Genomic DNA, 14959 nt, shown 5'->3' on the forward strand with positions numbered 1-14959 from the left:
CCCTTCAGCACAGGTCACTGTTGATTTAGAGAGTTGGGTGCAGCTACCATGGCCTGAGTTGTTTTCTCAGCTGAATCAGATTCAGACAGGGCTTCTTCTGAGAGGGTGGAATGTTCTTCTAAGAGGCGTGAGGAATAATTATCTCAGTGTGTCTCTCTGAGTTTCACTTACCTTTCCTTAACTCTGTTATTGCCACAGGCTGTAATGCCAGAAATGAGGGTTTATGGAAAGTCGCTGCATGTCTGCTTGGTTGTGAGTCTGGGCAGCTGATGAATGGGTTGCTGTTATGGTGTTTACTTTTCTGAATCAGGTGTTCCTTTGCAGAGGCAGGGGGCTTCCAGCCATTATGTAAGCTTTCAGAAAATACCCAATGAGCTTAGAGAAAGAGCACCATTTAAATAGAAGCTACTAAAATCGTTAACACAGGGACCCAGAGAGAGTGTGCCCATGGCCTTTAGCCATATTTGTCTCTTTTGCACATAAATTCAAAATTCAAACGCTGACTATTCTTGGGATTCCAAAACCCTGTAGCAGTAAGCAAAAAATTAGTGTGGAATGTATATGATATACAAAAAAGTTATATGAAAAGGTGATCTGAATGTGTAGGTACACACACACACACCACACACAAATGGAGATTATATCTTCAATTGAGCATCAAACACCATCTGGTTGCAATTGCTCAAAACAATCCTAGAACCCCTTAATTGTAGCCTTAGACATTTTTTAATATAACATTTCAAACATATATGAAAATTTGAAACTTTATATGCACATATTTCAAGCTATATATATATATATATATATATATATATATATATTTGGAGAATATTATATAATAAACCCCCACGTATCCATCACAGCTTCAATGCATTGCAAATCTTGTTTCATCTCTGCCTCCATTCCCCTTCATCAATTGAGTAATTTTGAAGCAAATTCCGGAAGTCATGTAACTTCATCCATGAATACTTTCGTATGAATCTCTAAGAAATTAGGACTCTTTTAAAAAGATATTGGGGCTGTCATGGTGGCTCACACCAGTAATCCCAGCACATTGGGAGGCTGAGGCAGGAGGATCACTTGAGCCTATGAGTATGAGACCATCCTGGGCAATATAGTGAGGCCTCATCTCTATAAAAAAATTGTTTTTAAAAAATTAGCCAAGCGTGGTGGTGCATGCCTGTAGTCCCAGCTATTCTGGAGGCTAAGCCTGCTTGAGCCTGGGAGGCAGAGCTTACAGTGAGTTGAAATTATACCACTGCACTCCAGCCAGGGCAACAGAGCAAGACCCTGTCTCAAAAGAAAATTTTTAAAAAGTAAAAAGATATTGGATTGGACTATATTAAATTGTCATTTTTTATAGGTTGAAATGGTATAATATCAGCAATTCCATATGCTTCAACCTAATATATAACCACAATACCATTATCACATCTAAAATTAATGAAAATCCCTTAATTCTTAATTCTCTAATGTAATAAAAATTCAGCCAGTGCCCCAATTTTCCCAATGGTCTCATAAATGTTTTCCTATCATTGGTTTGTTTGAATTGAGATACAAACAACATCTGCATGTTGTATTTGGTTTGTATTTTTCTTGTTTCTTTCAGTTTATAGGTTTCCCATTTCCTCCCTTTCCCCTTCAATTGATTTGTTGAAGAAACTGGTTGTTTTGTCTTGTAGAGTTTCTAATTTTTTGGATTTTGCTGATTGCCTCCCTGTGGTGTTGTTTAAAATGTTGCTATATTCAGTTAGGAGGAAAACCTTCAGGAAAGCTATTGCGCAACATGGTGACTAGCGTTAATAACAATGTATTGTATAGAGTAGTTCCTCCTTATCCATGGAGAATAAGTTCCAATACTTCCAGGGGATGCCTGAAGCCACAATTAGTACAAAACCCTATATATATTGTTCTTCCTTTCTTTATTAAATAGAGAACTTTCACACTTTATTTTAAAGAAGCACTTTAGGGCTTTTCTTTGGCATATCAGAATTGCCAGCATCACTACTCTTGCTTTGGTGCCATTATTAAGTAAAAGAAGGGTGACTTGAATGTAAGCACCATGATACCTGGACAATTGATCTGAACACCAAGAGGGCTACAAAGTAACTAACAGGCCAATGGTGTCTACAGCACGGATACATAGGACAATACATATATACAATACATACAATACATACATACATACACATCCCAGGCAAGACAGAGCAGGACAGCAAGATATTTCATCATGCTACTCAGAATGGCACACAATTTAAAACTTAAGAATTGTTTATTTCTGGAATTTTCCATTTAATATTTTTGGACTTTGGTTGACCATAGGTAACTGAAACTGCAAAAATGGAACCTGCAGGGAGGGAGGGACAATTGTATTTGAATGTTTAAAAAGTAGATTTTAAATGATCTCACCATGAAGAAAGATATCTAAGATCATGAATACGTTAATTAGCTTGATTTAGCCATTCAAGAATATATACATATATCAAAATATCATGTTGTACACCACATATAAAATTTTATTTGTCAATTTAAAAATTAATTAATTAATTGAAAAAAGTTTCTGTATTCTCTGTAAACTGATAGAACAATAGGCTTGATGGAATTCCGGTTTGCTTTTTCAGTAAGAAACTTCATAGGTGATGAGGTATTCTTTCCATCGTGTGGTTCTACATCAGGAACCACACATCAGGTTATATCTTGTTTTTTGTGATCGACTTAGGCCACCTGATCTATCCTTTATAAAGTTTCTCATCAGCTTTCTACCTAATGCTTTTAGCAGTTATTGATAATCATTGCCTACATCAATTATTTCATTAGGAATTACAAAATGGTGATAGTCTAACATTTCTTCAACATTTATTACTTGGAATTCTTTTATAAAGAATAACTTTTCCCCACATCCCTTTTGGCTTTCCTGAAAAGTCTGAGTAAATGCCAAATGTTTTCCCTTTAATGATCAGTTCTCAGTTTCTCCCCTAGTATCCACCAAAGGTGGCCCGAGGAGTGTTTCTTAAAGCGTCATGATGGATTCATGGCTCATTAGCATATTGGATGGGTTTTAACTCATTGCACTTATTATCTTGTATGTGTATACTCAGGGTTTCCCATCTTTGGCTAGTGGGATCCCCTGTTTGACTCTTGACTCCTTTTCACACACTTCTAGTAGTCTTTGATAGTCCTGGCTTTCTGGTATGGTATGTTTTTCTAGGCTTATTATTATTTCTAGGCTTATTATGTTTTTATAGGCTCATTCTTTTATTTTTCTGGGCTAGGACTTGGAATTACCAATTTCTCTAAGGAGCCCTGGTTCCTCTAATTGAAGTACTATACTTAGAGCCTACAGCCTGGGCACCTAGGCTGCTTGTTGCTACTGGGTTGGCTGTTGTTTAAATCTCTTTTCACTGGACAGAGCTAGAAACTATTTTTAAAGAGACTATGTGTTTGTATTGATATTATCAATTCAGATTTTTCATCCTTTTAAAACTTTATTCTTTTTTTTTAGATGCTAAAAATCTTGGTTCCTAACAACATTATAAGTAAGAAACTAAGGTTGCTTTGTCTTATATATGTAACAGTATTGTTAACAGTGGAGGGTGTCCAGGTTCTTGGCATCTTGAACACATAATTGGACAAAATGCACAAACAAAGCAAGGAAAGAATGAAGGGATTTATTGAGAATGAAAGTACACTCCACAGTGTAAGAGCAGGCCCAAGCATAGGGGCTCAAAGGCTGCATTACAGAATTTTGGGGAGTTTAAATATCCCTTAGAGGATTCCATTGGTTACTTTGGGTATGCCCTATGTAAATGGAGAGGATGAAGTAAAATTACAAAGTCATTTACCACCTATGCCCTATGGAGAGGATGTTTCCTGTTATAGCTGAAATGTGGATCGGCCTTATGTTCCCTGCCTCCAGACTCTATTTTCCTGCCTCAGTGTGATTACTGAAAATGTTTTTAAAGATTTTTTGGGAGTTTTTTGTCTTTAGGGTATATCCCAATAGGGACATACAGTTAGATTACTGTGTTTTAAAGTAAATTGAAATAATTTATTGCTGGGTGGCTGTATGAGGGTTCTCCAGAGGAACAGAACTAATAGTCTATACATATATATATAAAGGGGAGTTTATTAAGTATTAACTTACATGATCACAAGGTCCCACAATAGGCTGTCTGCAAGCTGAGGAGCAAGGAGAGCCTGTTTGAGTCCCAAAACAAAGAATTTGGAGTCTGATGTTTGACAGCAGGAAGCACCCAGCATGGGAGAAAGATGTAGGCTGGGAGGCTAGGCCAGTCTTGCCTTTTCACGTTTTTCTGCCTGATTTATATTCGCTGGCAGCTGATTAGATTGTACCCACCCAGATTAAGGGTGGGTCTGCCTTCCCCAGCCCACTGACTCAAATGTTAATCTCCTTTGGCAACACCCTCACAGACACACCCAGGATCAATACTTTGTATCCTTCAATCCAATCAAGTTGACACTCAGTATTAACCATCACAGTGGTTAAGCCATCAACTTGCTAGATAGGTAGGTTCATTTGTTTCATTTTACTTTTGCATTTCAGGAAAAATTGCTGTTTCTTTCATTTCAGTTTAATTTTGTTTTATATTGGTCAAACATTTACATGGTTCTAAAGACAAATCTATAAAATAAGCTACATATAAAAAGTTCGCTTTCATTATCTCTGCCCCCTTTCCTCTGATTCCTTTGTCATCCTATAGATAACCATTTTATTAGTTTTTGGTTTATCTTTTTTTTTTCAAATAAGCAAACATACGCACACATACACAGAAATCTCTATATCTGTATCTATATATTTAGATGCTTTTCATTTTTAAGATAAAAGGCAGCATACTATACCTACTGTTCTTTCCCTTGGCTTTCACTGAAGACTATATCCCAGATATCACTTCAAAGCACTACATAAATTCCTCATTCCTTTTTATAGCTGCATAGCGCTCGATTGTGTGGATGTGTCCTGGTTTATTAAACCAGTCTCCTACTGATGGCCATTAGGACTGTTCCCAATCTTTTACTGTAACAAATAGTCTTGTCCATGTGTCTTTTCATTTTTTTCCAGTGTAGATTTAGGTAGATCCCTAAAAAGTGGTACAGCTGGGCCAAATGCTGAATGCAAATGTAATTTTGCTAGATATTGCCAAATTTCCCCCCAGAGGCCTTGTGCCATTTTGCATTCCCATCAGCAGCATATGAAAGTGCCTGTTTCCCCATAGCCCTGCCAGTACGGTAGATTATCAAACTTAGGGATTTTTATCACTTTAGTAGGTAAGGAATTGTAGCTCACTTAGTTTTAGTGTGCCTTCTAAGAATGAAGTTGCCATCTTTTTATACAATTCTGGAAAAACTGCCATTTCTGCCCTATATACAATCTGTTCACATCTCTGGGCCTGTTCTTTGTTTGTTTTTTGTTTTTGTTTTTTTGAAACAGGGTTTTGCTCTGTCACCCAGGCTGAAGCACAGTGATACGATCACGGTTCACTGCAGCCTTGATCTCCTAGTCTCAAGCAGTTTTTCTACCTCAGCCTCCCAAGTAGCTGGGACCACAGGTAAGCCACCATGCCCAGCTAATTAAAAACATTTTTTTCATAGAGATGGGGTTTTGCCATGTTGCCCATGCTGGTCTCCAACTCCTGGGCTGAAGCAATTCTCCCACCTTGGCCTCCGGAAGTGTTGGGATTACAGGAATGAGCCACCATGCCCAGCTTGGGCCTGTTCTTTCGACCATATTCACTAGTTGTAAATCTTCATCCTTTGAAGGTGACTGAGATATTTTGAAAAGCAAAAAGTCTAAAAGCAAAAAGTTGAAAAGCAAAAACCTAAAGTTATTTGTGGAATAAAATTGCTGGGGTTTTGCTGTCAGATGGAACAGCTGGGACTGGTTGGGCATCTCTCTCGGTACAGTCCCAGGACTTCTCCATATGCTCTTTCTGCAAGGGCTAGTTTGGGCTTCCTCACAGCATGGTGGCCCAGGGCAGTCAGCATGTTTGCATAACTGCTCAGAACTCCAGTGCAAGCCCCAGTTAGCAAGGTAGAAGCTGCATTGCCTTTTATGTCCTAGTCTCGGAAATTATACAGTTTATTTCTCCTGTATTCTATTGGTTATAAATGAGTCACAAGCCTGCCCAGATTTCAAAGGAGGGGAATCAGACTCCACTTCTTAATGGAGGAATGGCAAGTTTCTAGAAAAGCATGGTAGTTTTAATAACTAGGAAGGACCTGAGATTTTACCCTACAAGTTAGCCTGTCACAGTTTCTTGGATACTGGTAAGACACGAGACTCCAGGGTCAGAAACAAAGGACGTTACAACTGTGGCATAGCAAACCTTTTGAGCATTAGCATATTTGCATCAGTCCCTGTTCCCCCAAGTCTCACTGGGGAGAAGCAGATGGGTCCAGATAGATTCCTGCACATGTTACAGGGAATTTCCATTCCTATTAATCTACTGAAACTCTTATCACAAAGAGTACCAATTACCTTGTAAATGGAGAGTCAGTGCCCATGTCCCTTTCTGCAGCTTTCAGCACCACTGACCTGGCCAATCTCCTCTGCCTACCCTTACTACACATTTTGGAAATGGACCTTCTCCCTCAGTTTCCCTACACCACCATTTCCCTTCCACCTCTGATTATGTCTTCTCAGCCTCGTCCTCTTTTTTAGTTCCTCTTTCGTGATTTGCCCCATGCTCTACCCACGTCTCTTCACGCCCTTGCCCAGTACTCTTCTCTTATCCAGCAGGCTCTCCCAGAGAACTCACCTGCTGCTGACGTTATCCTCCCAGTGGCTGCTTCCCGCCATATCTGCTCTTGATTCCAGACCACATTTCCAACCATCACAAGGCATCCAAATACTGTCAGCCAAGTTCCTCAAATTCAACTTGCCCCAAACCAAATTAACCTCTTCTCCCTCACACTTGCCCACCCTATGGTGCCATCCCTCTCTGTTCATCAGAATCATCTCTGGTTGTTCAGGTGTAAGATTTTGGGGTTATTTTTGTCTTATTCCTATCTTTCTCTGCACATCTAATCAGGCACCAACTTCTACAGTCTGTCTCTGAAATGAATGGTTGCAGTGAATTGTTCCTTTCTTTCCAGGCCCAACTGCTGCCCTAGTTCAGGCCCTCATTAATGCTCCCCTTCAAATCACCTACCACTGCCCTTCCTGAATGTGGGGGCATCTTGGTGGCTAGGCAGTCATTCCCTTCCTCCCCTATTGCTCCATGTGTGTCTCTTACAAAATCACAAGCTCAGTTGAATTTTGTATATTTATCACACAGAAAATCCTTCCTTCCTTCCTTCCCACAAATATTCTTCAGCACCCACCCTAGAGTGAGTGCTGTTTTAGATGCTGGGGCTGGAGCAGTGGACAAGACCAAGATTCTTCTCTCAGAGCTTACATTTGGGTTTGAGCTAATGGTGATGGGTAGAGAAAGAAATAACCAAGGCAATTTCAGACATTGGTAAGCACCGTGAAGAAAACCAAGATAATAAAATAGAGAGTGACTGGAGATGGGGAAGCCTAGCAGATTGGGTGGTAAGGCGAGGGGTCTTTGAGGAAGGAGCTAACTTGTGAGTGAAGAGCAGGAGCTGCTTTGTGAGCATTAGGGGATAGAGTGCTCCAGGAGGGGCCCCCAGTAGTGCAAAGGCCCTGAGACAGGAATGGGCTTAATGTGATTGAGGCACAGAGTGAGGTGAAAGTAACTGGGGGAAACTGGGAGAGGGATGTGGGGTAGGAGAGGATGTCTGTAAGGACGTAGACTATTTAGGACCTTGTGAGTGATGGGCAGGAGTTTGGGCTTTATTCCAGTGTCAACGGAAGCAGGGATAGGATTGTGTGTCCGCACTGGAACCTCTAAACCTCTCGTTTACTTCTGACTTTTCTTCAGTTCATTTCTCACATTCCTGCCAAAGAGTCTTTCTGGAGGATGGATGTGATCGTGTCACTCTTGTGCCCAATATTTCATGACCGCTATTTCCTACTAGACAAATGATGAAATTCTTGGCATGGCATTCCAGGCCTTCAGCCATCAGGTCTGAGTCTTCTATTCCTATAAATACCACACTATTGAGTCCTCACTAGGCCTGCCCTTTCCTTCCTTCTCCATGTATTTAGTCTTGCCACTTCCTCCGATGGAACATTTTACCTTCACCCTTACTCATTGTACAAATCTAACCCAAAAGCCACCCCTCTGCAAAGCCTCCCTAGGCCCTCCCCAAGTGGAACGAATCTCTGTTTTCCCCATACGCCTTTTCTTCTCATTGCTATTTCCACTGCTGTATGGTCAGCCTTGTGCACATGTGCACAGGTCTGCCCTTCCCCAGATGAGTGTTTCTTGGAGTCAGGAATTGGGTCTTGCTCATTACCTGTCCCCTAAAAAGGCTTGCCATTACTGTTGTCTGAGACTGACAAGTAGGAACACACTAACTTTGTATCTGTCTTGCATTTGAAGAATGTGATAGGCTATTGCTTGGTTTCAAAACTGTGGGATTTGGGGCATGGCTCCATGGACATCCAGCTGTGTGGTTGCATAGCTGCATAATTGTGTGACTGTTTAGCTGCATGATAATATGGAAGCATAGCAGTCTGGCCACAGTTTGCATGGTTTCATGGCTGGGTGGCTCCACAACTTTGACAGAAAACCTTCCCTTTGCAAATCTGTGTTACATCATGATTTCTACCAGCATTCTGAAGCTGACTGTATTTTCTACAGGAGAGCCATTGGCATCTTGGGTGGGACTGCAGCAAGCGTTGCTAAACACTAAGCATCCCTTCCCGCTCCTACCGAATGCAGTATGGCCCCCTTGTCATCAAGACAACCCAAAATGCCCCTGTTCCTTTACAAACTCCCCTTCTGTTAAAATCCCTAGATTATGAGCACAAGGGGAGTAAGGTGAAGGAAAAGCTACAAAGAAATTATGTTCCGTTCATCGGAAGAAGCTTGGAGCTGAAAAAGGATCCAAATAATCATTGAATACAAACGCTGAAGTTTTTAGGAGGCAATCAAGACCCAAGAGTTTCACGGCCTTGCCTTAAGTCCCATAGTTTGTCAGCAACAGAACAAAAACCAGAATGCATTTTCTTACCTGTAAGATGAAGATTTATGACTTATTTGTTTTTGCATAACAAATACTTGTATATTTTACTTCTTCAGCCAGCCACTGTTCTAGTTGTAAAATAAAACTAATTGAATACTTGTCGCAACCTCATGGGGTCAGATTACCCCTGCTTGGCAGATGAGCCACACAGTTAGTAAGACACTTACCCTCTTTGTGCCACAGTTCTCCTATAAAATACACCCCCAGAGTGTTGAGGTGCACATTGAATTCTGTAATGTAATGTATGCTGAGGACTCAGCCAGTGCTTGATACATGCTAGCCATCATTTATTACAGCTGTGACTGTCTCTTCCCGTGTGACTGGGGCTCCTCCCAGGGGACTCCACTGCATCGAATTGTATAAGTGCAACTCCTTTCAGTTGTCCCAGGTCTAAGTATCATTCAAGCAGCTTCTCCATTGTTTGCTTTTCCTGAAATGATCACACACGGTCAGCGCGGGATGAGGACATGTCCTTGGGAGAGAAGGTCATCTTTGCATCATGTCTTTTAGGGATTCAGAATTTAATTTTCTGCCACTCCATGTCTTGCTTGATTCTTAGAGTCACTCACTTCTGTAACCTTTGTTCCTGCCAGTGTCTGTTCTTAGAATGCCACAAGCCCGCCTGCTGATTGTTTTGTTCTAGAGAGTGAGAGAACCAAGAGGGAAGAGAGACAGATAAAGAGAAGGAGAAGCTAAATTTCCATCATTGAAAAAGAGCCAAAGAGCCCTGCTTCCTCACACTCTTTTTTTTTTTAAGCCTCAGGAATATTTTCTTTGTTTCCAGGCACCTCCTTGAATCCAGGCTTGAAGTGGAGCAGATGTGTGGGAGGGTATGGGAGACAAAGGGCCTGAGGGCAGAAACCGTTTTGTTTTTTTGTTTTTGGAATGGACAGTGACACTGGCAAGGAAATTGTCCCACAGTCAGCATGCTGGGGAAAGAAAGAGAGTGATTTTAGTGTTGTCTTGAAAGATCTGATTTTATTTTTTTGAAAACCTCCAGAATGCTTAAATAAATATATTTGAATGCATCTCTGGGTTGTTGAATTTGTTCAAACCCAATGAACACATTCACTATTAATGAGGTGCTTGTGCTCCTTTGAAAGCCTGGTAATAATCCTTTTAAAAGAAAATTGTACCTATTTAATATCTTTCTTTGTGTATAATGCTAAATACAGCATCTAAACTGGATTTATAATCCACAATGCCCAAAGTGACTTCACTTGGCACAGTCAAAGGATACTTTAAGATGCTTTAAATCTAAATGGACTCTGAAAATACACATCTTCCAGGTTAATTCTAATGATTGGTTTGTAACGCAAATGGGGAACCTATTTCTAAGAATGATACCTGGGGTGAAATGGAACGCTTTGCCTTCATGAGTCTCTTAAGTCCACTATTATGACCTAAATGGTCCCATAAGTATTTATTTATTTTGCTACCTAAATTTTAATTTTCTTTGATGTGGATTTTGCCATTGGGATTATATAGAAATAGACATTACTGAAAGGCTTAAGATACTAAGATAAACCAAATATAAATGTCCTTTCAGACAGGGCAGTGGCCTTACCCTAAATGAATGAATGAATTTATTTATTCAACAATTATGTAGGGTGCACTTTCAAAGTGCTAGACATAGTCCTAGGCATTCAGGCTAGATCTAGGAGGAGTCCTTGTGGAGTTTGCAGTCTAGAGCAGCGCTGTCCAGAGACTCAATGTTCTTTGCATTGTCCAATACAGCCTTATGACTATGGATCACTGGAAATGGGGCTAGTGCTGCTGAAGAACTGAATTTTTCACATGATTTAATGTTAATTTAAATTAGCATAGCCCAGTAGAGCTGGCGGCTACCATATTGGACAGCACAGGCAGAAGAGGTAGATAGCAAACGAACTCATACAATTAATTATTATTGTTGCAAGTGCTACAAAAGAGAAGTCGGATACGATGAAAAGTCGGTATGGGGAACATTTCTAGCAAAAGGAACAGCATGTGCAAAGGCCTTGAGGCAGGAAGAGTTTGGCATTTTCCAGCTATTGGAGGATAGCAATGTTATTGGAGCATCATGCAAGCCATGAGTGAGGGGAGGCAGTGCTGGGAGCAGGAAAGGCTGGATCACATGGGAGCATGTAGGCCACAATGAGGAGCTTGGACTTCATCCTAACAGCAATGAGAAGCCTTGGATGGGTTTTGAGCAGGAAAGTCCCTTGATCCAATTACATTAAAGTTTTTAAAAGATATTCATCAAATATAGCTTCTGTTTTTAGCACAGATGCCAATATCTCAGATAAGTCTTAGCTGACCCTTAGATTAGGTGACATTTCCCAGTTTTATTTTTTCATAGTTCCTGACTTCTCTTTCAGAGCACTTACATTTATAATTAACTAGTTGTGTAAACTAGTTTTTTATTTATTTCTCCTTCTACCTGTGTTGTGCAATGTGGTAACCACTAGCTCTACCGGGCTATATACCACATGAATAAAATTTAGACAAATAGTTCTAAAAGGCTTGCTATGAAAATCAACCCTGTTATGCATCCCACTTTATCAGTTCTCTTGGAGTAACTACTGTCAACTATTTAAGCTCATTCTCGTTTCATTTCCTTGTCTCTAAATAATTGGCAAGTCATACTCTTTCTTGATGTTTCGGTCTAAGGCCTGATCTATTGATTACCCTCATGAAAGGTGAGGTTTTCACTCTTTCACCTCCATCCTACCACTGCCAATACATTGTAGCATAACTCGGTTAGATCAGTGTTCTTTGTTGGTGTTTTGTTGACACTTTTCGCAGCTAAACCAGATTAGGATTACTTTTCCTTTCACAGACAATATTTTATGTTTGCTGCATTAAAAATGTGTGTTTGTTTTTTTTTAATGTGAATGCATCACTAATTCACATCAAACCCTCCTCTGGTTGTGTAAATCTCCTTTCAACATGTTTAAGTAAATTAGGAATTCTATCACAATTTTTTCTTTTAATTGCCCTTGGAGTTTTCTGACCTGCTCCAATCTGGGCTGGTTGCTGTCCAGGCTGGCTGCATACCTCTTGGCCTTGACTCTTTCTTTGACATTAACCTGAGGATTTCCTTGGCCTCTCTCCTGTGTTGAATTGATCTCATAGTTCCTGTATTCTGTGTCTTTCTCTTCCTTGGTTTGTTCTCTTGTTTGGCCAAGAACATCCTGAAGTAGCTTTCTATGTGAGAGGTGACATTTTTTTGAAACTTTACTTTTCAAAAAATTTTTTATGCCTTCTACATTTAATCGATAGTTTGGCAGGGTATAAAATCACATTTCCTTAGGGTTTTCAAGGTGTTGTTGACAAGTCTGATGTCATTCTGATTCTCAATCCTTAGTATGAGATTTGTCCGTTCCTCCTGCCCCCATCTCCCTGTGTGCCTTTAAAAAAAATCTCATAGCCTTCAATTATGAAAACATTTTCTCAAGTTATTATTATTATTATATTTCACCCTAGCCTGGTCCTCTAATTTTCTTATTTTTCCTCTCCTATCTTCCATCCTACTTTTTTGGAGATTTCTTCCATATTTTCTTCCAATTTTTCTTTTGAATTTTTCATTCCCTCTACCTCAGTTTTAATTTTTAAGAACTCTCTTTTTGTTCTCTGAATGTTCCTTTTCATAGCATCTCATTCTTAGGTTTTTAGACGCAATATCTTTCTGATTATAACATTAATTAGGTTTTTTTCCCTTTATAGAGTTTGTTTATTCAAGTTTATGTTCCCCACCCCTTCTATTTTGTTGGCCTTTCTCTTGTTTGGAGGCTTTCCTCTAATGTCTGCTGGCCCTGAACTGTTGGCTTGTATTTAAGGAGAGGGCACTCCGATGTTGGTTGGAAGCTCCATTTATGACGTTGGGGCTTAAGGTCTGTCATCTTCACTATAGAGTATCTGGCTGGATCATTCCTTTCAGGAACTTTTGATGTCTGTATTTTCAGGCCTTTTTGAGGGAAAGGGAGTGATCAGATTCCACTGAGCAGACTCTCCCAATTTCCTCCCTGGAGGGCACATGCCTGACTGAGTAGGGGAAGAAGCCTGGAGTCCCAGTGCTTCATATTTTCAGCACAATAGCCCCGACCTCAATTGTTCTAAGTGATCCTCTGTCCAGAAAGTTTCACCAGGAAGTTTTTTATTAGAAAACAAAACAACAACTTCTTTCAGGGTGAAGGAGGGGCACTCATTCAGATTTGGTATTTTGGGGAGAGGTCCTTGGGTTCTAACTGCTTCTGAAGCCAGTTTTCCACAAATGCTTTCTCTCCGCCTTCCAAAGGTATCTAGTGGCTTCCATTCCTGAGTTCCTTGGGGACAGAGGGATAAAAAACACGTTGTACTCAAGTTTCCTTTTTTTCCCCTTAGGATTCAGATTTCTTGAACTGCTAAGATAGTAAGCACTTGCTTATCTCCTTTCCAGCTTCCAAAATTTTGTAGTACATTTTCTCTCTCCTCTTTTTCCTATGAGTTTATGCCTCTAAAAGTTCCCTTATGTTTGTTTTAGTGGTATTTGGGAGTGGGACAGAGCTCATTGCATTTGCAATGACAAAATTTGCCATTTAAAAACTGGAATTCAATGAGCCTTTTTTTTTTTTTTTTAAAGCCGCTTGGTTATATTGTAGAAAATGGACTTCATGGTTCTGTTGGTTTTGTATTGGATGGTATACAGAGTAGAATTGTATCCCCCAGAAAGACATGTTGAAGTCCTAACTCCCAGTACATGTGAGTGTGGCCTTATTTGGAAATAGGGTCTTTACAGATGTAATCAAGGTAAGATGAGATTATATGATATTAAGGTGAACCTTAATCCAATGGCTGGTGTTCTTGTAAGAAAAAGGAAATTTGGACACAGACACACAGAGAGGAGAATGCCATGTGCAGTGAAGGCAGAGATTGAAGTGATGCATCTACAAACCAAGGAACACTACGGACTGTCCACAGCCACCGCAAGCTAGGAGAGGGCGTGGAACTGATTCTCAGTTCCTCCAGAAGGAAGCAACCCTGCCAACACTTTAATTTCAGACTTCTAGCTCCCAGAACTGTGAGACAGTAAATTTCTGTTGTTTTCAATCACCCAGTTTTTGGTTCTTTGTTACAGCAGTCCCATGAAACTAATACAGATAGGTATTAAGTTACGTGATTTAGTGTTCTTAGAAATGGGGGCCCTTTGAGAAACTTTCAGTATTCTTAGAAATGGAAGATGCTTTGAGAAATGGAAGGTGATATTTCCCTGAAGCAGCAATTTATTCTCTAAATCATTTGTTATCTGGCAGTTTCATTGAGTAAATGTCTTAATTATTCTTCAACACTATAAAATTGTCATGGTATAGAACACATCTGATGTGTCTTCTTATATCTGGCTAACTTTTAAAATGCCAATCTGATTTATTTGGAAAGCTATCAAGCCAAACAGAGCCAGCTGAACACTGAGAAATCTAATCAGAAGAAAGGGAGAAAAAGAAAGGAAAAAAGAGAGAGAGAGAGAAGAAGGGAAGAGAAGGGAAGGGAGAAAGAAAGGAAAGGAAGGGAGAGAGGGGGGAGGAAGGAAAGAGAGAGAGAGAAAGAAGCAAGGAAGGACAGAAAGAAAGGAAGGAAGGAAGAAAGGAAAGAAGAGAAAAAGAAAGAAAGAGAGAAGGAAGGGGGGAGGGAGGAGGAAAGAGTGAGAGAAAGAGAGAAAGAAAGAAGGAAGGAGGAAAGAGCAAGGAAGGAAGGAGAAAGAAAGAAAGGCAAGAGAGGAAGGAAGGAAAAAAGGAAGGAAAGGAGGAAGGAAGGAAAGAAAGAAAAGAGAGAGAAGGAAAGAAAGAGAAAGAAAGTAAGAAAGAAAGAAAAGAAAAGAAAGAAAGAG

At 40.0% G+C, this 14959-nt stretch overlaps 1 protein-coding gene and 1 long non-coding RNA gene across 12 annotated transcripts in view; one reads left to right on the forward strand and one right to left on the reverse strand.

Moving 5' to 3' along the window:
• The window catches only part of LOC112204210 (uncharacterized), a 166132-nt gene that overhangs the window by 23573 nt on the left and 127600 nt on the right, over positions 1-14959 (reverse strand). Inside the window, exon 10 of the long non-coding RNA XR_010159320.1 lies at positions 1-13421. This exon is cut by the window's left edge and continues 15274 nt beyond it. This is a non-coding gene — a long non-coding RNA (uncharacterized LOC112204210). The remainder of the gene's footprint in view (positions 13422-14959) is intronic.
• The window catches only part of BAALC (BAALC binder of MAP3K1 and KLF4), a 114794-nt gene that overhangs the window by 17571 nt on the left and 82264 nt on the right, over positions 1-14959 (forward strand). The window lies entirely within an intron of this gene.

This window comes from Pan troglodytes, chromosome 7 (genome assembly GCF_028858775.2).
Source record: "Pan troglodytes isolate AG18354 chromosome 7, NHGRI_mPanTro3-v2.0_pri, whole genome shotgun sequence".
Lineage (NCBI taxonomy): Eukaryota > Metazoa > Chordata > Mammalia > Primates > Hominidae > Pan > Pan troglodytes.